The sequence below is a fragment of the Orycteropus afer genome, unplaced genomic scaffold (assembly GCF_000298275.1).
Source record: "Orycteropus afer afer isolate SDZICR_OR568_19922 unplaced genomic scaffold, OryAfe1.0 scaffold00684, whole genome shotgun sequence".
Taxonomy (NCBI): domain Eukaryota; kingdom Metazoa; phylum Chordata; class Mammalia; order Tubulidentata; family Orycteropodidae; genus Orycteropus; species Orycteropus afer.
This window is the reverse complement of record NW_006922271.1, coordinates 231,902-253,578: the sequence shown is the minus strand read 5'-3', so window position 1 is coordinate 253,578 and position 21,677 is coordinate 231,902. Positions and strand designations below refer to the sequence as shown.

At 41.4% G+C, this 21,677-nt stretch overlaps 1 protein-coding gene and 4 non-coding genes across 5 annotated transcripts in view; 3 read left to right on the top strand and 2 right to left on the bottom strand.

The window, feature by feature from the left end:
* LOC103210983 overlaps nucleotides 1-21,677 on the bottom strand; it is a 652,718-nt gene that overhangs the window by 480,735 nt on the left and 150,306 nt on the right. The window lies entirely within an intron of this gene.
* On the top strand, nucleotides 7,711-7,784 carry TRNAT-CGU. The gene has a single exon. It is a non-coding gene; the product is annotated as a tRNA-Thr (tRNA).
* Nucleotides 8,062-8,135, top strand: TRNAI-AAU. Its single transcript has one exon. It is a non-coding gene; the product is annotated as a tRNA-Ile (tRNA).
* Nucleotides 10,434-10,506, bottom strand: TRNAM-CAU. Its single transcript has one exon. It is a non-coding gene; the product is annotated as a tRNA-Met (tRNA).
* TRNAL-AAG lies at nucleotides 11,220-11,301 on the top strand. The gene has a single exon. It is a non-coding gene; the product is annotated as a tRNA-Leu (tRNA).

Sequence of the window (21,677 nt, the reverse complement as noted above, 5' to 3'; positions counted from 1 at the left end):
AAAGTAGGTATACCTGTGGATGTAATCCCCTTTCGAAATAGGAGTTTCTTTGTTATGTTAAAAAGGCCTTGTCAGTATGTTGTTGTTGTTGTTGTTATGTGCCATCGAGTCAGCCCTGACTCATAGCGACCCCTCCTTGGGTTTCCGAGGCAGTATCACTACGGAAGTAGGATTGCCCAACCTTCCTTCCGAGGAGTGGCTGGTGGGTTTGAACCGCCAGCCGTCTGGTTAGCAGGCAAGTGGTGATGCTTTAAAAGGAAATGGTGAAGATGTCATTGGATATTGTAGGGAAGGTGATGCTTTTTATGCAGTCAAAAGGACTTGTCTGAATTATGTTAGAATGTCTTGTGGAAGGTAGAACTTTGAAGTGATAAACTTGGATATTTGGCTGAGGAGATTTTGAAGTAAAATCTTGAAGGGGCCTACTGATTTCTCCTTGCCACTTATGGTAAAATGCAAGAGGAAAGAGATGGGCTTAAAACTGAACTGAGCATAAAAGTAAACTATCAAACACAATTGTAAATGCACAAACAGCAGAAGACAAAGTAGATAACTGGGACCTCATAAAACTTAAATACTTATGCTCATCAAAAGAATAAAAAGACAGCCTAAGATTGGGGGAAAAAAATGTTCATGAAAGACATATCTGGTAAGGGTCTGATCTCCACAATATGTGGAAAATGGCAGCAATACAACAAGAAAAAGACAACCCAATTTACAAATGGGCAGAGAGCATGATGATCAGATACTTCACCAAAGAGGACATCTGAGCAACCAACAAACACATGAAAAAAATTTCACAGTCATTAGAAAGATGAAAAGCAAAAGTAGGATGAGATATCACCCCTGCTAAAATGGCACTGATTAAAAAAAAAAGAAAACAATAAATGCTGGTGAGGATATAGAGAGATTAGAACCCTTATATACTGCTGGTGGGAATGTAAAATGGTACAACCACAATGGAATGGTATAGCACTTACTAAAAAAATAGAAATAGAATTATCTTATGATCCAGCAATCCCACTCCTAGATATATACCCTAGAGTCCTAATAGAAGTGACACAGACATACGCACACCTATGTTCATTGCAGCACTATTCACAGTAACAGAAAGATGGAAACAACCTAAGTGTTCATCAACAGATGAATGGATAAACAAAATGTGATATACACATACAATGGGATACTATACAGCCATAAAGAATAATGATGCATTCTCAAAACATAATGTTGATGAATTTAGAGGACACTGTGCTGAGTGAAATAAGTCAATCACAAAAGGACAAATATTTTTTTATTTCACTTTTACAAAAAGACAAGAATGGATATACGTACAACAACCAAAAAATATGTGTGTGGTTACATATGTAGGTATGTATGCATATATGGGTATAGGTAAGTTTGTTCATGTATAGGTGTATTTATAGGCATATGTATATACATATATGTGTGTGCTGCATAATATTTACATGTACAATAAATCAAGGAGCCCTGTTGGTACCATGGTTAAGCGCTTGGCTGCTAGCCTAAAGATTGGCCTTTGGAACCCATTGGTCATTCTGCAGGAGGAAGATGTGCAGCAGTCTGCTTCTGTAAAGATTTGCAGCCTTGGAAACCCTGTGGGCAGTTCTACTGTGCCCTACTGGGGCACTATGAGTCAGAATCAATTCAGCACAGTGGATTTGGTTTTATAAAGCACATAGGGGGCACAGTTATCGACACTTCTGAGATATAACCAAACACCTGTGTGATTGGTTTACTGGGTTTGAAGGCTTAAGACCATAGTCTTGTGGGACCATTCAGTCAATTGGCATAATATAGTTCATAAAGTTTATGTTCCACATCCTAGTTTGGTGAGTAGCATCTGGGATCTTAAAAGCTTGCAAGTGGCCATCAAATATAGAACTACTCACCTTTACTCATCAGGAGCAAAAGAAAAAGAAGGAAACCAAAGATGCAGAAAAGAAACTAATCTACATTACATGAACCATGGTGTCATCTACTCTGAAACCAGAATTAGATGGTGACTGGCTATCATTGCTGATCATCTGATCAGGAACACAATAGATGGACCTTGATAAAATAGGAGCAAAATGTAAAACAAAACTCAAACTTTTTATTTTTATTCTCTGTTGTTGAGAATATACACAGCGACACCAATTCAACTATTTCAACATAAACAATTCAGTGATATTGATTGCATTCTTTGACAAAAGTCAAATTCTTTAAAAGTCCAGACTCACTGGACCCGTTCAGACTAGAGGAACCCCCAATACTAGTGCCCTGAGATACCCTTTAAACATTGAACTGAAACTACTCCCATAAGTCACCTTTCAGCTAAATGATAGATTGATTAAAAATAAACAATAGCACCTGAGTACTGTGCTTTAAAAAACATTTATATGAGACCAAATGGTCAACATTTATTATAAAACACAGATGAGGAGGTAATGGGGGGACAGGGAACCTAGATTAATGGAAACAAAACAACCAGAACAGAAATAATGAGAATGTTGACACATTGTGAAAATGTAACCAGTGTCACTGAACAATTTATAGTTGTTGTTAGGTGCTGTTGAGTCATGTCCAACTCATAACAACCCTATGCACAGCAGAAGAAACACCACCCAGTCCTGCGCCAGTTCCATGATCCTTGCTATACTGGAGCCAATCACCACAGCCACTGTGTCATACTGGAGCCAATCACCACAGCCACTGTGTCAATCCATCTCATTGAGGGCCTTTCCCTCTTTCGTTGACCCTCCACCTTACCAAGCATGGCATTCTTCTCCAGGGAATGGTCCCTTCTAACAACATGACCAAAGTAAGTGAGATGACGTCTGGCCATTCTCGTTCCATTCTGGCTGCACTTGCTCCAGGACAGATCTGTTAGTTCTTTCAGCAGTCCACGGTACTTTCAGCATTCTCCGCCAGCACCACAACTCAAAAGCATCAACTCTTCTTCGGTCTTCCTTATTCATTGTCCAGCTCTCACATGCATATGAGGGGACTGAAAATATCATGGGTTGTGTTAGGTGCACCTTAGTCCTCAAGGAGACATCCTTGCTCCTCAGCACTTGAAAGAGGTCCCTTGCAGCCAACTTGCCCTGTGCTATACATCATCTAATGTCCTGACTGCTGCTTCCATTGGCGTTGATTGTAGAACCAAGCAATATGAAGTCTTTGACAACTTCAATCTTTTCTCCATTTATCGTGATGCTGCTTATAGGTCCAGTTGTGAGGATTTTTGTTCTCTTTATATTGAGATGTAATCCATACTGCAGAATGTATTCTTCAATCTTCATCAGTAAGTGCCTCAAGTCAGCAAGCAAAGTTGTGTTGTCAGCATATCGCAGGTTGTTAATGATTCTTCCTCCAATCGAGCCACGTTCTTCTTCATATAGTCCACTTCTCAGACTATTTGCTCAGCATATAGATTGGATAAGTATGGGGAAAGGATACAACCCTGACGCACTCCCTTCTTGATTTTAAATCATTCAGTGTCCCCTTGTTCTGTTCAAACAACAGCCTCCTGGTCAATGTACAGGTTCCTCATGAGCACAATCAAGTGTTCTGGAATTCCCATTCTTCTCAATGCCATCCATAATTTTTCATGATCCACATAATCAAATGCTTTTGCATAGTCAATAAAACACAAGTAAACATCTTTCTGGTTTTCTTTGCCTTGAGCCAGCTGACAGCAGCTATGATATCCTTTGTTCCACATCCTCTTCTGAATCCAGCTTGCACCTCAGGAAGTTCTCTGTCAATATACTGCTGCAACCATTTTTGAATTATCTTCAGTAAGATCTTACTTGTGTGTGATATTAATGATATTGTTCAATAATTTCCACATTCTGTGGGATCACCTTTCTTTGGAATGGGTACAAATGTGGATCTCTTGCAGTCAGTTGGCCAGGTAGCTGCTTTTCAAATCTCTTGGCATAACCAAGTGTGTGCCTCCAGTGGGGCATCCGTTTGTTGAAATATCTCAATGGGTATTCCGTCAATTCCTGGAGCCTTGTTCTTTGCCAGTTCCTTCAGTGTAGCTTCGACTTCTTCCTTCAGTACCATTGGTTCTTGATCACATGGCACCTCCTGAAGTGGATGAAGATCCACCAGTTCTTTTTGGTACAGTGACTGTGTATTCCTCCCATCTTCTTTTGATGTATCCTGCATCATTCAATGTTTCGCCCATAGAATCTTTCAATATTGCAACTCAAGGCTTAAATTTTTTCCTCAATTCTTTCAGCTTGAGAAATGCCAAGCGTGTTATTCCCTTTTGGTTTTCTAACCCCGGGGTCTTTGCACATTTCATTATAGTAATTGGCTTTGTCTGTTCGAGCTGCTGTTTGAAATCTCCTGTTCAGCTCTTTTATCTTGTCCATTCTTCCATTTGCTTTAGCTACTCTCCACTCAAGGACAAGTTTCAGAGTCTCTTCTGTCATTATTCCCCTTACATAGATCCTGGGAAAGAGGCAGGGATCTATGTAAGGGGAACAATTTATACAGAAATTGTTAAATGGGAACCTAATTTTCTGTGTGAAATTTCACCAGAAACACAATAAAATATTATTTTTAAAGAAAGAACTGTGCAAAATGAAACCAGAATTTAAAGATTTGGAATATCCTGTTGTAGAAAGTATGGAAGGAAATGTGTCCTGGAAAATCATTCCCCAGGACGTGCCTACTCAATCTTTTGTCAAAGAGATTAAGCCTGTGAATGATGGAAATACCATAGGCTTAGAGTGAAAGGGCCAGAGACAGTACAAAATAAAAACCGCCTTCAATGATGGTGACAGTGACCAACACTGCACTGGGGGTGAGGTACTGTGACCCAGTTGAACTCTGCATCTAGAAAGCCCAAGATTGAAGATGAAATATAGGAGACATCGATTAACCTGGAAACAGGGATATCTTTGGAACTTTCCTCTTATCCACAGAAACCTTTTATTTTTTTATTTTATTTTATTTTTTTTTATTTATTTTTTATTAGGATTTGGGTGAAGATTTACAGAGTAAATTCACTTTTCATACAGCAGTTCACATATACTTTGTCTCATGTCATTGACCAAAATTTACAATACAGCAGCTCCCCTCCCACTTCCTCCCCATAGTTACCTCCTCCCAGTGTCCATCCCTTCATACTCTTCTGCACCCTGAGCTATCTCCCTGTGCATAAGCAACCCTTCCTTCTCCCATGATTGTTCTCTCCAGGGCGTGTGTCTACTTGAGGTAAATGTTTAACTCACATGCCTGTACTTTGTTTGGCTGGAAACCACAGTTGTGGGTTCAATTCCAGACCTGAAGGGCAGCTAGGGGCCATAGTCTCAGTGGTTACACCAGGCTCTATTGGACCAGCAAACCTGGTCCCCGCCTTCTTTTTTTTTTTTTGCCTCCAAATGATTTTGAGTTTTGTTCCACATTGTTCTCCCTCTTTATGCAGGATCTCCTACATCCCTTCCAAGTGGATGGCAGTGGTAGCTGGGCACCATCTAGTTCTTATCCACAGAAACCTTTTAAAGTATCATTGCGTGGAACTGATTTCTTCAACTCATTCCGCTCATTGTAACTCCCACTAAGAAGATGGCCACTGATGAGACAGGTACATACTTTATCCACTGACCCTGAGTGAACAACTGTATTGGTTATCAGAACTACCCTATTTCTTCCTCTTCCTCCTTTCTCTGGCAGCCTACATTATGGGTGTGTATAACTTTGGTCTAATTGATGTCCTCTGCCACATGGAGGAACTCTCAGGGTCTGCACAGATGTCACAATGGCAGTGATGTGTTTGGCTGGCTTATCCTTTATCCCTGTAGCTGGCCTCACAGGATTACATGTGGTGTTGGGAGTAGGGGACACCCATCCAATGAATAGGTTATGGGCAGATTCCAAGGAGATGTGATCTCCTTCACCAATAACTGTTGTAACAATGTCAGTCATGTACCCTATAGTTCCCCAGCACCCAGATATTTGGGAGACCAAAGAAAGGGAAGACAATTGTAATCCAACCTCTCTTCCTTTGACCAGAAGTATCAGATGGCCAGGAAACTGTGAAGATCATGGACAATGGTATTCAGGGAAACCTGAGAACTAAATGTAAGGGAAGCTTGGAGTCAGTCCACAGATGTTGAATCTCCACTTTCTTCTAAGCTGGACCTGAGCCACTAAACGGGGCTATGAACACTACTGAACTGCCTCTTGGGCAAGGGCACCTCCCTTACATATAAGGGCAGCTCCCATGTACAAGGGTCAGCCATGCTGCACTAGCAGCAGTTCATCAGCTGCCATGCCCCATTTCTACAACACCAACTTGAATTACAGGGACAGCTTGAAAGAGCTAACCTCAGTTCCAGAGAGCAGCTCCCATCCCAGCTACTGCTCAGAACTCAAGCCCACTTTGGATCTCCCACCTTTGGCAAAATTTCACTTTGATACACTATCCAATGGCTCAAGCTCCTCCAGCCCCAAGTCAGTCCAGGGCACAGTCTTTGAGTTGGGTTAGTTGTAGTCCATTCTTTTAGAGAATACAACCTGCACCTCCCATAGTAGCCTGGCCAACCAAACACAAAATGAAGACCTATCTTACAACAGCCTAGTCACTCCTTCATTCAAACAGCTCTGATTTCACGTTAGAGCAGGCAGGGTCTGAGCCAGACCTGCCTTTAGGCTACACCTCTCTCTGTCAGCCTGGCTGTCCCACCAATGGATAGCTGAGAGGCACCTACAGTTGGTGCCATCTGGGCCATCATACTGACAGTCTTCACCAGTCCAATATGGGAAGAATCTGTGTGTAACATTGTAGCCATCCACCAAGAATAAGAAAAGGTGCTGCAGCAGTTACCCCACTCCTGGACCACAAGAAAGAACCAGGCTCCCCTCTCCTGCATGGTCATTTTTTTAACAATCACTGATTCCAAGATGATAAGAAGCTTCTTAAAAATGCGGTGGGGTTGGAGAGTCAGAGACTGAGGATTTTTGAAACTGGGATAACAACTTGCCTTCCAACATTTTAGATTTTCCCTTCCTTAACCCCTGGACCAGACTCAATGGACTTTTGTATAATTGCTTGCTTTGGAAGGAATCAGATTATTTTTAAACTAGAAATATTTTTTGTTATTGTTATGGATTCTATTCTTTCCCTCCTCTGCGTTACCAGGTCTTCTCTCTGTCTGACTGTCTGTCTCTCTCTCTCATAAGTATCAAAGAGGGGGAAAAGAGGGATATGGGATGTGCCTAAGGAGAGGGATCCTACTCTTACCAGCAGAAAAAGAGGGGGCACATCAAAATCTTCCTTTCATCCATGGTTCCCTTTTATTAACCTTCAGAAAACTGAAGAGAATAAATTGAAACTCTAACATAAACAATGAAAGGATTTAGTAAAATTTCAGGATATAAAATTAAACCTAAAAATCAGTATGTTTCATATATAACCACAATGAAGAACAATTTACAATAACAAAAACAAAATATAAAAAGATCTAATAAACATAACAAAAGTGCTCCAGATCCATATGAGGAAAACTTTAAAATCTTCCTGAAAGCTACAAAACTTGGTGTTAGATGCCGTGGAGTCACTTCCGGTTCATAGGGACCTCTACGTATAGAACAGAAGCAAAAGCTGCCAGATCCTGCACACGAAATAACGTTCTTCCGTCAGCCTAAGTAAAATGACAGAGACATGCTTTAATTTTCTCGTTATTTGTGGGCTCTATGGCTTAGCTGGTTAAAGCGCCTGTCTCGTAAACAGGAGATCCTGGGTTCGACTCCCAGTAGGGCCTTCGCTTTTTTTTTTTTTTTTTTTTTTTGTTAAGGCAGTCACTTTTACTCAAAATTCATTTTTAAAGTTGGCTAGTGGTTTCCTGGTGGCTTTGTGTCTAAGGCATTTCACCGCTAACTAGAAGCCTGGCGGTTCAAACCCACCAGCCGTTCCTTCTAAGGAAGATTGGACAATCTCCTTCCTTAGATCAGCCTCGGAAACCCAAGAAGGGCTAGATAGGAGGCGGATTCGACTCCAAGGTAGGGTGTTATGTCTGCGTTAGGACACATTCTCTCCGTGGCCGGTTAGCTCAGTTGGTTAGAGCGTGGTGCTAATAACGCCAAGGTCGCGGGTTCGATCCCCGTACGGGCCAAACTATGAGGCTTTCTTTTTAAGGAGTTCTCATGGCGCTGTGCCTAAGGCATTTGACTGCTAAGCAGAAGTTCGTCAGCTCAAACCCAACAGTCACTCGGCAGAAAGAAAATGTCCCAATTTACTTCCCTAAGGATTTCCTGGGGAGCTCTGGTAGCATAGTGGCTAAAGCACTTGACTGCTAACCAAACCCACCAGCCACTCCGCGGAAGGAAGGTTGGGCAATCCTACTTCCGTAGTGATACTGCCTCGGAAACCCAAGGAGGGGTCGCTATGAGTCCGGGCCGACTCGACGGCACATAACAACAACAAGGATTTCCTACCTCGGAAACTCAATGGGGGGTTACCATGAGTCGGAATCGATTCTATGGCAGAGAGTTTGTTTTTGTTTGTTTGTTTTTCCTGAAGACCACTTACTCAATAATTCATGAACACTTGAATGCCTGTCTGACACTTCTAATATTCTCCACTCAGGAAACAGGCTGATGAGATTACTCAGCTGCAAACACATGCTGTTGTTAGGTGCGGTTGAGTTGGTTCGCATTCATCGTTACTCTATGAACGACAGAATGAAACATTGCCTGGTCCTGCACCACCCTCACAATCACTACTATGTTTGATCCCATTGTTGCAACCACTTTGTCAAGCCATCTCATTCATTCATAAAAATGGAAGGATGACTCAGAGAAGATAAGTCAAGGGCAGAGCCACTAGCCAGAGGCAGAGCCTCAAACCACACAGCATACATTCCAGACCTTGAAACCTAATGTTGTTTGCCTAGCTGAAATTTAGACATTTCTTGGGACCACTGAGTCCTTTTTTTCCTTCTGAGTCCTTCACTTTCATCCCTTTTTCAATTGGAATGTCTAGAACTGTTATTCTATGCCTGTCTTATCATTGTATTTTGGAGAGCAGATAACTTCTTTCTTGAATTTCACAGATTCACAGATAGAGAGGAATTGTTACCTCAGGATGGATTATACGCAGAGCCTTGTTGTTGTTGTTGTTGTTATGTGCCGTCGAGTCGGCCCCGACTCATAGTGACCCCTCCTTGGGTTTCCGTGGCAGTATCACTACGGAAGTAGGATTGCCCGACCTTCCTTCCTTACTCACACCTAATTTAGAAGATTCAGATGATAAGATTTAGGACTTTTGAGTTGATGAAATTTAGATGTGATTTTGGACTTTGAGTTGATGATATCATGGGTTGAGAATTGGGGGTATGTTGGGATGAAGTAAATATTTTCGCAGGTTGGACAGATGTGAATCTTTGGAGACCAGAGGGCAGACTGTGGTAGATGTAATAATGCCCCACACCACCCCGCCAAAGATATCCATATCCGGAAGGTTGGGCAATCCTACTTCCGTAGTGATACTGCCTCCGAAACCCAAGGAGGGGTCATTATGAGTCGGGGCCGACTCGACGGCACATAACAACAACAACAATATCCAAAAGCTGTGAATATGTTACCTTACATGACAAAAGGAACTTTGCAGAGTTGACTGTTAAGGATCTTGCTATGGAAAAAATCATTCTGGATTTTCTGGGTGGATCCGATGTTCCAAGGTCTTTATTGAGGAATATAGGAGGGCTAGAGTTAGACAAGGAAATGACAGAACAGAAGCAGAGGTTAGAGTGATACAGCCACAAGCCAAAGAATATAGGTGGCCTCTAGAAGCTGGAAAAGGCAAGGGATGTATTCTTCACCAGAGTTTCTAGGAAGAATGCAACTCTGCCAACATCTTGAGTTTAGACCTATAGGACCCAATTCAGACTTCTGCTCTCCAGAACTGTAAGATGATAACACTGTGTTTTTTTAAGCCATTAAATTTGTGGTTTTGCTACAGTAGTAATAGACAACTAATCCAATGTTTGGTATTAGGTCGTACTCTAGTCAATATATTGAAAAACTGACTTGTTCCCAAGGAAATTGATAAAGTTCTTGAAGTTCAGAATGTTTAAAAAAAAAAAAAAAAAAATCACGCTACAGTCCCAGAAATAATCACATGACATGAGTTTCAGAATTAGTTCTGGAATCTGCGTTTCATACTCAAAAACTCGCTCAGTGGCATAATTTTCCCTACTACCACGTTTATTTTTCAAGTATATAGTGCCTAAGGCAGTTGACTGCTAACCGGAAGGCTGGAGGTTCAAACCCACCAGCCACTCCTCGGAAGGAAGATTGGGAAATCTACTTCCTTAGGGATACCGCCTGGAAAACCCAGGGAGAGGTCGTTATGAGCAGTGAAAGGTTTTTTTTTTTTGTTTGTTTGTTTGATAGGAGGACCAAGAAAACACTGCCTTCTCTGAGGATCGAACTCAGGACCTTCAGATTATGAGACTGACGCGCTGCCTGCTGCGCTAAGAAGGCATTCTTGTGGATACCTTTTAGCAACGCTATAAATTCGAATGATTTCAAGCCTCAGAGAAATTTCTGAAAAATGAACCCAAGCTCGGATCTGACTCGAGGGCAGTGAGTTTGGTCTTTTGGTTTCATATATTGTATACCTACCTCTAAGCCGCAAAAGGAATTGGTGCTACCTCGTACATACGTGTTCATGCTCTGAATTTGTCACAATAACCTTGATCCAAATAATTTCAGGATTTTTCCCTTGAGTAGATAAATATGCAAGAGTGAAGTTTTCCACTCCGCTTCAAACATCACTTTGCTGACTGACATCCAGCAAGTTACTTATGATCTCTGTGCCTCTTATCTCCATCATAGAAATGGAGATCATAGTAAGTAAAAAAACCGAAGCGGTAAATCTTTACGGAAGTCGAGTGCCCACTCTTCCACCGAGCGGCTGGTAGGTTTGAATGACCTATCTTTTGGTGCACAAATACCTTAGGCACTATGCCACCAGAGCTTCTGGTACCTAATATTTGGAGGCAGTTTAGTGGACTGAATGACAGTAAATGTAAGGACAGTTTACGGCACGTAATAAGTTCCCAACAAATTTTAGTTGTCATTTATCGGTGTTTTGGACAAACACCGTGTAGAAATATTTTAGGAAAAGAAAAACGTGGTGGAAAACGTTCTTGTTTCTTTTCAAATACTAAGATTTAAAATGCTGTAATATGGGTGGTAGCGTGGCCGAGCGGTCTAAGGCGCTGGATTAAGGCTCCAGTCTCTTCGGAGGCGTGGGTTCGAATCCCACCGCTGCCAGTTCTATTGCAAATTGAATTTCTTTAGGCGTTGTCATTTCTTTCTATTCCTTATATCTAAGAACAGTATTTCGTGTCCTAGAGAAGATTTTATGTTTTTAAAATGTTTATATTGAAATATGACTTTCACATATTTCCAAATTCCAAAATCAGCGAGTTTATGTACTATGCGGGGAGACAGCTCAGAGGGCGGGAATGCATGGGAGGGGAAGACACAGGGAACAAACAGGTAACTACCGGGAGGAAGTGGGGAGAGAGCAGCTCCATTGTGGGGAATTGTACTCAATGTCACGAGACAAAATGTGTATGAACTCCTGTATTGAAAATGAATTTGCTCTGCAAACTTTCACCCAAATCACAATAAAAATTGGGGGAGGGGTGGAGAGTTTATGTACTGTGAAATTCTCTCCCTACCCCCACTTCCCCTCTGCATTCTACCTGCCCTGGATTCTGCCTACCCCAGCAATATATTACTCTGGGGTTACCTGCAAGAAATGTTATTTGCATAAACAAGCCAATAACCAGTAGCCATGGAGACTCCGCGTGTGTCAGAGTAGAAGTGTGCTCCATAGAGTTTTCAACAGCTGATTTTTCAGAAGTAGATTACCAGGCTTTTCTTCTGAGGTGCCTCTGGATAGACTTCAGTCTTCCAGTTAGTAGCCCAGCCCACTAACCTTGTGCACCACCTAGGGACAAACAAGCTAATAGGAATCTATTTTTCTTATGTTTTATACTTTCCAAAGCTACTCTACTGCTGTGGGGAGCCAGGATTTATGCCCCATGAGTTGCTTATCTTGGAGACAGCAGTCTTTGACAAACAAGAAGGCCTTTACTTAAATCTTTCCTTTACTTCCCGCCCTGACCCTTACTGCACTACCCACGCCTTAATCTTTCGAAAGATGCATTGTGAGCTTTCCAGCACCAATCAGAGAAGCCCTCTTTGTTAGAGGACTAAAAAGGCCCGAGGGACTTCCCCTTTAGAAGAAACTGGAAAGTCCCAAAACCTCACCAATCAGCTTTTGCCAGATCTGTACGCGCGCCCTTTTTCTACCTATTAGACGCCTGTTATTTTTAAACCTGCCTTTTGTACCAATCATTAACGTCCAACACCACCTTATGTAACTGCCTTTTGAAAAACGTCACTTTTAGTATATATACTTCGCTCTGAATCTAATAAAGCTGAGACTTGATCAGAATTCCTGTCTTGTCTCCATTTCTCGTGTCTTCTGTCCCATCTTCCTCACTCGCTCCCTCAGGGTCTCCGTTGATTGACCTGCGGGCCGGGTCATACTGCATGTTTTGTATAAAACCAAAAAAACCAAACACCCTACCGTGAAGTCGGATCTGACTCATACTATCACTACGGAGGTAGAGAAGTGGCTGGTGGACTTGAACCACCAGGCTTCTAAAATCCTTTAGGCACTAGGCCACAAGAGCCCATATTTTGTTTGGGTTTGTTGTGATTATTTTGTCTTGTTTTTGTAAGAGAATGGAGGTATAACTAGGCAGAACTTTTTTTTTAATGCAGTAAATAAATTAAGTCAAACTTTTATTGTTTCTAAGTTTTGGTGTTTTGTTGTTGTTGTTCTTGTTGTTGTTGTTTTTTAAATAGAAATTGTTATCCAAACTTTCTGTCTTGGCACTTTCAGTAATTACATTTGGTTTTATCTTTCATTTCTTACTTTAAAATTTGTATCTCCTTGGTATTTATTTTGGTATCACAGGTGATATATTGATCTAATCTTTTATTTTCCAAGATGGCTACCTAGTTAACCTGACACCATTTGTTGAATAATCTACCCATTTCTATTTATTTGAATTGCCATTTTTAAAAATCATATTTGCATTTATATGAAAATAAGAAGTTTGTATCTGAACTTTTTACTTTTCTGCATCAATTTTAAGTGGAGTCTTAAATAGCTATTTATTTTCCAATTTCTTGGTGGCTCCATTGGACCAAATATGATTTGAGGGGCCTAACAATGGCTGGTTTACTCTATGTTAACATCTGAATGTGTCATTAATCCAATGCCTATATTGATATAAAGGTTCTTGACTAAGGCATTTGACTGCTAACCAGAAGGCTGGTGGTTCACAACCACCAGCCACTCCTCAGAAGGCAGGTTGGGCAGTCTATTTCCATAGTGATCCCACCTTGGAAACCCAAGGAGGGGTAGCTATGAGTCGGGAATGACTAAATGGCAGTGCATTTGGTTTTGGTAAAGGTTGGTGGCTGAAACTCACACCAGCACTGTGGAAGAAAGGCCTGGCAATCCGTTTCTGTGAAGACTGCAGCCCAGAAAACCCTGTGACACACGAGGTATCAGGAGTCAGAATCCACTAGAAGACAATGGGTTAGTTATTATTGTTATTATTGCTATTATTATATTACAATACGAAGTGGTTGCAATAGTGTGGAGAACCAGAGTATTGTGGCATGCTGGTGGGAATGTTTATTAGGCGAGATCAATCAGAACTACCATCGCACAACACATACACTGCTTAAGCAATTCCACCTATAGAAAGTGCTCATACCCACTTGAAATGTCTGAAAGGGAGTATTACTTATTGCAGCATGGTTTGTATGTAAGATATGTATTATGATGCATCCATGCAATGGAGATCTATGCTTCCAAGCTAAGAAGGTAGAAGTTCATTCTGTAGTGACTTGGAAATCACTACAACATCCACGAAGAGAAAGAACAGGATGCAGTGGAATGTGTTCGGAATTTCCTTATTTGTACAAAAGTGAGGGAAATAATATCCCTGAGAGGATACCCAAGAAACCATATTTGCCTGCGGAAGGAAGAACGGGGTGACTGGGGAGGCTGCAGGAGAGTCAGGGATCAGACTTTTACACCTTTGCGGCGGCAACAAGTTTGGTTTTGGTTGGTCAAGCGGAGACAGTGGAGATCTAAGTTTCGCCTCCTTTGCTGTCTCTTTATGTTTGCCACATACTATAAAATGTAAAGGCAGTCAAAGAATAAAATTCATTAAACTCCAAGAGAGAGAAAAGCAATCTTGAGAAAATGATTAAAAATCGGCGGGGAGACGCGGCGTCAGGACCCGGACCATGCGGAGGTGAAGGTTGCAGTCAGCCGGGTCTGGGGGTCTGGGTGAGAAGCCGGAAGTTATTGTTTCTATCTGCAACCTGACAACAAAGGCCTTCTCCCCCCACCACCTGGAAATCGAGTTAGGGTTGTGTGTGTGTGTGTGTGTTGTACATGCCTGTGTGAGAGAGTTTCTTGTTGGGCAAACAGATCTTCCACTTTTTGCTGAATGTGTTGATAATCTTAATTCTCAAACCACAACAGGATTCAGTTTGCACGTGGTGCAAGTCTTGGGGCCCCCCCCCCCCCCCCGCCCTGGCACACTCTCACTTCAACCCATGCAGTTCGGACGGGGTCCCTGGGTCCCCCCTCCCCTGGCCCGCCTTCCCCGTTTATCCCTCAGTCCTTTCAGTCCTCGCCTGTCCTAGGGGCCCGGGTCCCACAGCCTTTCTACAGTCCCACGCTGGACCTTCTCAGGGATAAAGAGCTGTGGTCAGGTTCCCAGGCAGCCAGCCCCGCCTTCTGAACGTCCCCGGGAGGATTGCAACCCGGGATGAGGGCGAGGGTCACTGCCGGGCGCAGGGCCGAGTCAGAGGCGAGAAGACATTAATGTCTCTGCGAGTCGATGACCTACTGCGCTCGAAACTAGGCCTTTGATGAGCAGAGGGCACAGTGGTGGTTCGCTGGCACCACAGGGCTCTTCACCTTAAGGCGCTATACCTGGATTCAGGGACGACCACGTGACCAGCCGGCCCCACTTCACCTCCTTTGCGCAGGAGGCTCCACACCTTTGGCTGTCCCTTTGGAGTCGTTACAACGCTCCCGACACAGGTATTGTGGAATTTTAAGGAAGCGATGATTTTAAGGGAGACTGTTGTTGTTATGTGCCCTTGAGTCTGACCCGACTCATAGCGACCCCTCCTTGGGTTTCTGAGGCAGTATCACTACGGAAGTAGATTGCCCCATCTTCCTTCCGAGGAGTGGCTGGTGGGTTTGAATTCGACCCTCGCAGGCTTCTCCTCTGCTCCATTCTCTCTCCACCAAATAACTGCTTGCTGTGAGTGCAAGTGATGCTGGAACCTGGAAATCTGAGTCTCTCATTGACTGTCCTTGGTAGAGACCCTCACTTAGGGCACTCGAATCTAAGTTACAAAGGATGAGTTGCAGTAACAACAAAGTTGGTTTTTTAACTTTTATCTCATTTGGAACGATTGGGCAGCCTCGACTTTTACTTGGGGTTATCCTTGGACTATGTGAAGCGTCACTGACACTCAAGCTGCCGGACTTTTAAGTCTGCAGTACATCTGAGTAAATCAAACGTCTTCTTGGAGTTTGCCCACTTTCTCACGGTAAGCTTCTCTGGAACGTGTGGACTGTGGCAAGAATATTTCATCTAGTTGGTCAAGTCATGTCCAGCACTAACCATTGCATGTGTATGGTATTTGTGGCTTAGTTGGTAAAAGCTCCTGTCTTGTAAACAGGAGATCCTCAGTTTCCAAGGCTATAAATCTTTATGGACGCTGACTGCTGCATATTTCTCCCGCGAGTGGCTGGTGGGTTCCAGCCACCGACCTTTTCGTTAGCAGCCCAATGCTTGAAACACTGAGCCACCAGAATTTCTTACTCTAGCCCTCAAAGCAAAAAATCACCGCCATGGAGCCGATTCCGACTTATAGCAACCCACATTGGGTTTCTGAAGCAGTAAATCTTTAGGGAAGTAGAATGTCCAGTCCTTCCCCGAGTGGCTGGTGGGTTTGAACTACCAAACTTCTGGTTACCAGTTAAATGCCTTAGGCACTAGACCACCAGAGCTCCTTTTACTCTAGCTCCTCCTCAAAAAGAGAGAGAGAGAGAGAGAGAGAGAGAGAAGAAAAGAAAAAGAAAAAAAGAAAAGACTTACTGCCATCGAGTTGATTCAACTCACAGTGACCCCTCCTTGGGTTTCTGAGGCGGTATCTCTATGGAAGTAGATTGCCCAATCTTCCTTTTGAGAAGTGGCTGGTGGGTTCTCACTAGCCTTTTGGTTAGCAGTCAAATGCCTTATGTACTACAGCCACCAGAGCTCCTACTCAATACACCTAAATTCTCTACCACACTTAATATACTGTAAAGTCTGTTTCTATTAATCATAAGACATGATGGCAGAATTCCCACTCCCAAAGGAAAATTGATATGCCCTAAATAACTTTCATGTAAGTTTTTGCATTGAATTATGCCAGTTCTTTTTCTACAAAAATTATTTATTGAGTTTCTACTATGTGATATGCACAGATTCAAAACATACACAGACGTAGCTAGCAAAATGTTATTTGCATTTATCCTCTCATCTAGCAAACCCTTTGGTAGAGATCAATTCCAAACACCCCCACCCTCCATCAGCTTTCAACCAAACAATAGACAAGCCTATAAAGTGAATAATAACCCCAGAAGGTTTATTATTGGACTCTGCAGTTCAACCAACCATACAAAACCAGAAAGTCAATATTTTCCCAAAAACAACGCTCAGAAGGCAGGAAGGGGAAGGAAATACAGTCGCACAGAAAAGGGATCCCAGGAAGGAAGTGGGAAGAGTGCTGTTACGTTGAGGCAACTGCAACCAATGTCACAAAAGAATATGTGTATAAATTGTTGAAGAGAAACTAATTTGCTCTGTAAACTTTCACCCAAGATACAATTTAAAAAAAAAAAATCCAAACACACATGGGTCAAAATACAAAATGAAATATGAAGATGGCTCATCTTTTCAAAATTTATAATTGAAGAAGACTTGCAATAACCCACATATCTATTAACTGAGGATTGATTGAATAAGCTATGGTATATACATATAGATGTGTTATGGATTGTATTGTGTCCCCCAAAGATGGTATGTTGAAGTGTTAAGCCCCAGTGTCTGTGAATGTGATCTTGTTTGCAAATAGGGTCTCTGCAGATGTTATCAGTTAAATTAACATAACCTCATAAGGAATTAGGGTGGATCCCAATACCATCTGAGTGGTACATTACAAAAGAGGAGAAAAAACACAGGAAAGATGGTCATGGAGTTATGCTGCAGGTGTAAACCAAGGAATGTTTGGGGCTACCAGAACCTGGAAGAGATAAGAAAGGATCTTCCCTAGAGCCTCCAGTGAAAATGTGGCCCTGTTGACAGGAGCACTGGGGATGTAGTGCTTGAGCACTAAAAAAAAAAACAAAAACAAAACTTAACTGCCGTGGAGTCGAGTCTGACTCATAGCGACCCTTCTTGGGTTTCCAATGTGCTATCCCTATGGAAGTAGATTGCCTAGTCTTCCGAGGAATGGCTGGCTGGTTGAGCACTAGACTAACTGAAACATCAGCAGTTTGAACTCAATAGCCCCTGGAGGGAGGATGGTGTGGCAGTCAGTTTGCATAAAGATTAAACTGTGGCAGTTGAGTGGATTTCAACTCATAGAGACCCTACAGAATGGAGTAGAACTGCCCCACAGATTTCCGAGACCACCACTTGTCTGTCAGTGTGTCACACATTCCAATCACCAGTTATTACCAATGATCTTGATCGCATGTTTGATCCATTTTAGACCGCAGAAGTTGGTAACAATCTTCAGTTTCTTCATCTCTGACATTAGTGGTTGGTGCGTAAGTTTGAATAATAATCATATTAACTGGTCTTCCTTGTATGTGTATGGATATTACCCTGTTCCTAACAGGATTGTGCTTCAAGATAGATCTTGAAATGTTCTTTTTGAGATAACTGTGACTCTATTCTCCTTCAATTTGCCATTCCCAGCATAGCAGACAATTTGGTTTCAAAATGGCCAATACCAGTCCATTTCCAGAAGGCTGGCGGTTCAAACCCACCAGCCACTCCTCGGAAGGAAGGTTGGGCAATCTACTTCTGTAACGATACTGGCTTGGAAACTCAAGGAGGTGTCACTATGAGTCGTATCTGACTCGATGGCAGTGAGTTTGTTTTGTTTTGTTTTGAATATAGAGGATATTGATCTTTATGCATTTCATTTCTTTTGACATCCAATTTTCCTAGATTCATACTTCATACACTCCACATTCTGATTACTAACAGATGGTTGCAGCTGTATCTTCACATTTTGAGTTGTGCCACATCAGCAAATGAAGATCAGAAGAAATGGAAAAACATTCCTTCTTCTGGAATAGTATGAGCCAACCTTATGAAGATACCATTATTTCCTAGTTCATATTGGTTATGTAACAGTATAAATCTTCATGGATTTTAAGGAAATCCCCATGCAAATATAAACAAACTTTATATATATAAATATATATATATATAATGATTTGGGTGGAAGTTTACCATTCAGATAAATGGATTTTTTCCATTCAACAAATTATATACATTTTGTTTTGTGACAGAGATTGCAATCCCCACAACGTAATAGCACTGTTCCCACTTCCTACCTGTGTTTACCATTTCCATTCAACCTTCTTTTCCATCTCTCCCTGCCTTCTGAGCTTTATCTCTGAGCAAATGGTGCCCTTTTGATCTCATATGGTAGATTGTTCTAAAGAGTGCATACCTACCTCCCTGGTGTTATTGTTCACCTTATAGATCTAGCATTTGCTGAAAGTTGAGCCACAGGCATGAGTTCAGTTCTAGGCCTGAGAGGTGTCTAAGGACAAACTTTTTTTTTTAGGTAGAAATGTTGATTTCAAAGGTGATATGGAAAAACAATGAAAAATTGTTATAAAAAACTTGAGTTGTAATGAAGAGGTTCTTGCTCTACCAAATATTAAAACATATCTGTATAATTAAGACAATGTGTATTCATACATGAACAAACCAATAGAACAGAATAGAAAGTCCAAAAATAGACCCAACTACATACAGAAAGTTAGTATGTGAGAAAAGTGAAATTTCAAATCATTTGAGGGAAAGATGGATTTTTAAACAAATGGTGGAGGGACAACTGGATAACCATTAAAAAAAAAAAAAAGATAAAATTGAATCCATGCCTCACACTGTACATGGAGTCAGCTCCAGATTTGTCAGTGATCTACCTTAGAGGAAGATGAAGAAGAGGAGGAGGAGAGAGAACAAGAAATTAAGCAAGGTCTAAAAGAAAACACAGCTGAATTTCTTTACAAGGTAAAGTCTTTCTAACTATGACTCAAAATCTGGAAGCAATAATAGATTAGAAAATGTGACTACCTAGAAAAAAATCTTCCATATGAAAAACTAAAAAAAGAACAGACAAAATTAACAACAACAAAATCCACACAACATAAGCAAAGTCAAAATGCAAATAAAAATGTGTATAAAATGTTTACAACTTATAACAGAGGGTTATGATTCCTATAATATATAAACAGTTTTGAAAATTCAAGAAGAAAAGACAAGAAACCTGACAGAAAAAAAGTGAAAAAATATATAAAGATAATTCCAAGAAAATGAAAGCCAATGACTCTTAAATATATGAATAAATACTCAGCCTCATGCATAATGAAAATTTCAAACTGAACATGTTGCTATTTCTTATTTATCATATTGGAAAAATTCCAAAAGCTTTATAACTCATTCTGTTGGTGAAACGGAGGAGTAACAGTGACTTTCATGCATTGCTGATGGGAGTGCAAAATGGCACAGCCTAAATAGAAGAGAATTTGAGAATACCTAAAAGATATAGGAGCGCTCGTGGTGTAGTGCCTAAAGCATTTCACTGCTAACCAGAAGGCTGGAGGTTCCAACTCCCCAGCCAGTCCTCATGAAAGAAAATTGGGCAATCTGCTTCCATAGAGATACTGCCTGAGAAACCTAAGGAGGGGTTGAGGGGTCTGTATGAGTTAGAAGGAACTTGATGGCAGTGAGTTTAGCTTTTTTGAAAAAAAAAACCCACTATCATCAAGTCAATTCTGTCTCATAGCAACCCTATAGGACAGGGTGGGTTTCCAAAGCTGTGAATCTTAGGGAAAGTAAAGCTTCTGATGGTTTTGAACCACCAGTCTCTAGGTTAACAGCCAAATGCTTTAGCCACTATGTCACCAGTGGCTTTTTCCAGGGGAATACACCTGTAGCACTAAAACTCAATCCAGAAGAATTGCTGTTAATACAAATTTTGGGTCACAGGAGAGCGCATACCATGAGATTTCAATTTTTATACCTATATTTGATTCAGAGAAGTATGGTAAGAGGGATCAAGAAAAGATTAAACATAAAATGACATTCTCTTGGGATAAAAATCTATAAGGGACCAGGAATGGGAATACGAATTCAAGGATAAAGGATCGAAATAAAATCTTTCACAGTTAAAGAAAGACATGCCTATTTCTATTTTATGAAAGAGATATTGGTAGGTATTCAATGATTATTGTTTTTTAGGTTATCTTGATACAACCTATTACATTCTTCAGAAAAATATAAACTTATGCTGCAAAAGGTTAGATGTCCACCGAAAAACATGGGAGGGTGTTATGGATTGAATTGTGTCACTGCAAAAGAAATGCGGAAGTCCTAACCCCTCTAACCCCTGTACCTATAAATATGATCTTGTTTGGAAATAAGGATTTTCTTTTGTTAACGAGGTCGTACCAGAGTTGGGCAGGTCCTAAACCAGAAGGCTGCGGTTCAAACCCACCAGCCACTCCTCGGAAGGAAGATGGGGCAATCTACTTCCGTAGTGATACTGCCTCGGAAACCCAAGGAAGGGTCGCCATGAGTCGGGGCTGACTCGACGGCATATAACAACAACAACAAACCTAATCACTGCTGCGTGATATCTTATAAAAATTATATAATAGACCCAGAGGCACACACACACACAGGAAGGAGAAAACACCCCAGGAACTCCCAGGGCTATAGACAAGGATCTTCCCTTAAAGCCGATGCCCTGAGTTGGACTTCTAGCCTCAAAACTACAGGAAAATAAATTTCTGTTCTTTAAAGCGATTGACTTGTTACAGAAACACTAAGTAAGACAAAGAGAATACCTCGTTTGTAAAAATTCTTTTTGCTATAAGAACACCCAAAGGCAATGGAATTACGGGCACAAAGCTGGGCCACTCTCACTCACCACGACATTCCCTTCCAAAAATTTCAATGACTTGCTTGTTTCTGGCACCAAGAAAAAAATTGGTAGATTTTCAAATTTGGCAGATTCTTACCATTCATCGCTTCCCACTGGTTGCTTTTCATTTCTCCTCTCTTGTTTGTTGTTTCTGTTTTCCTCTTTATTTATTTATTGGTCTTTGCCTAAAAAAAAAAAAAAAAAAAAAAATCACAAACTCACAGCCATGGAGTTTCCGAGGCCGCATCATTACAGAAGTAGATTGTCCAACCTTTCTTCCAAGGAGGGGTTGGTGGGCTTAAACCACC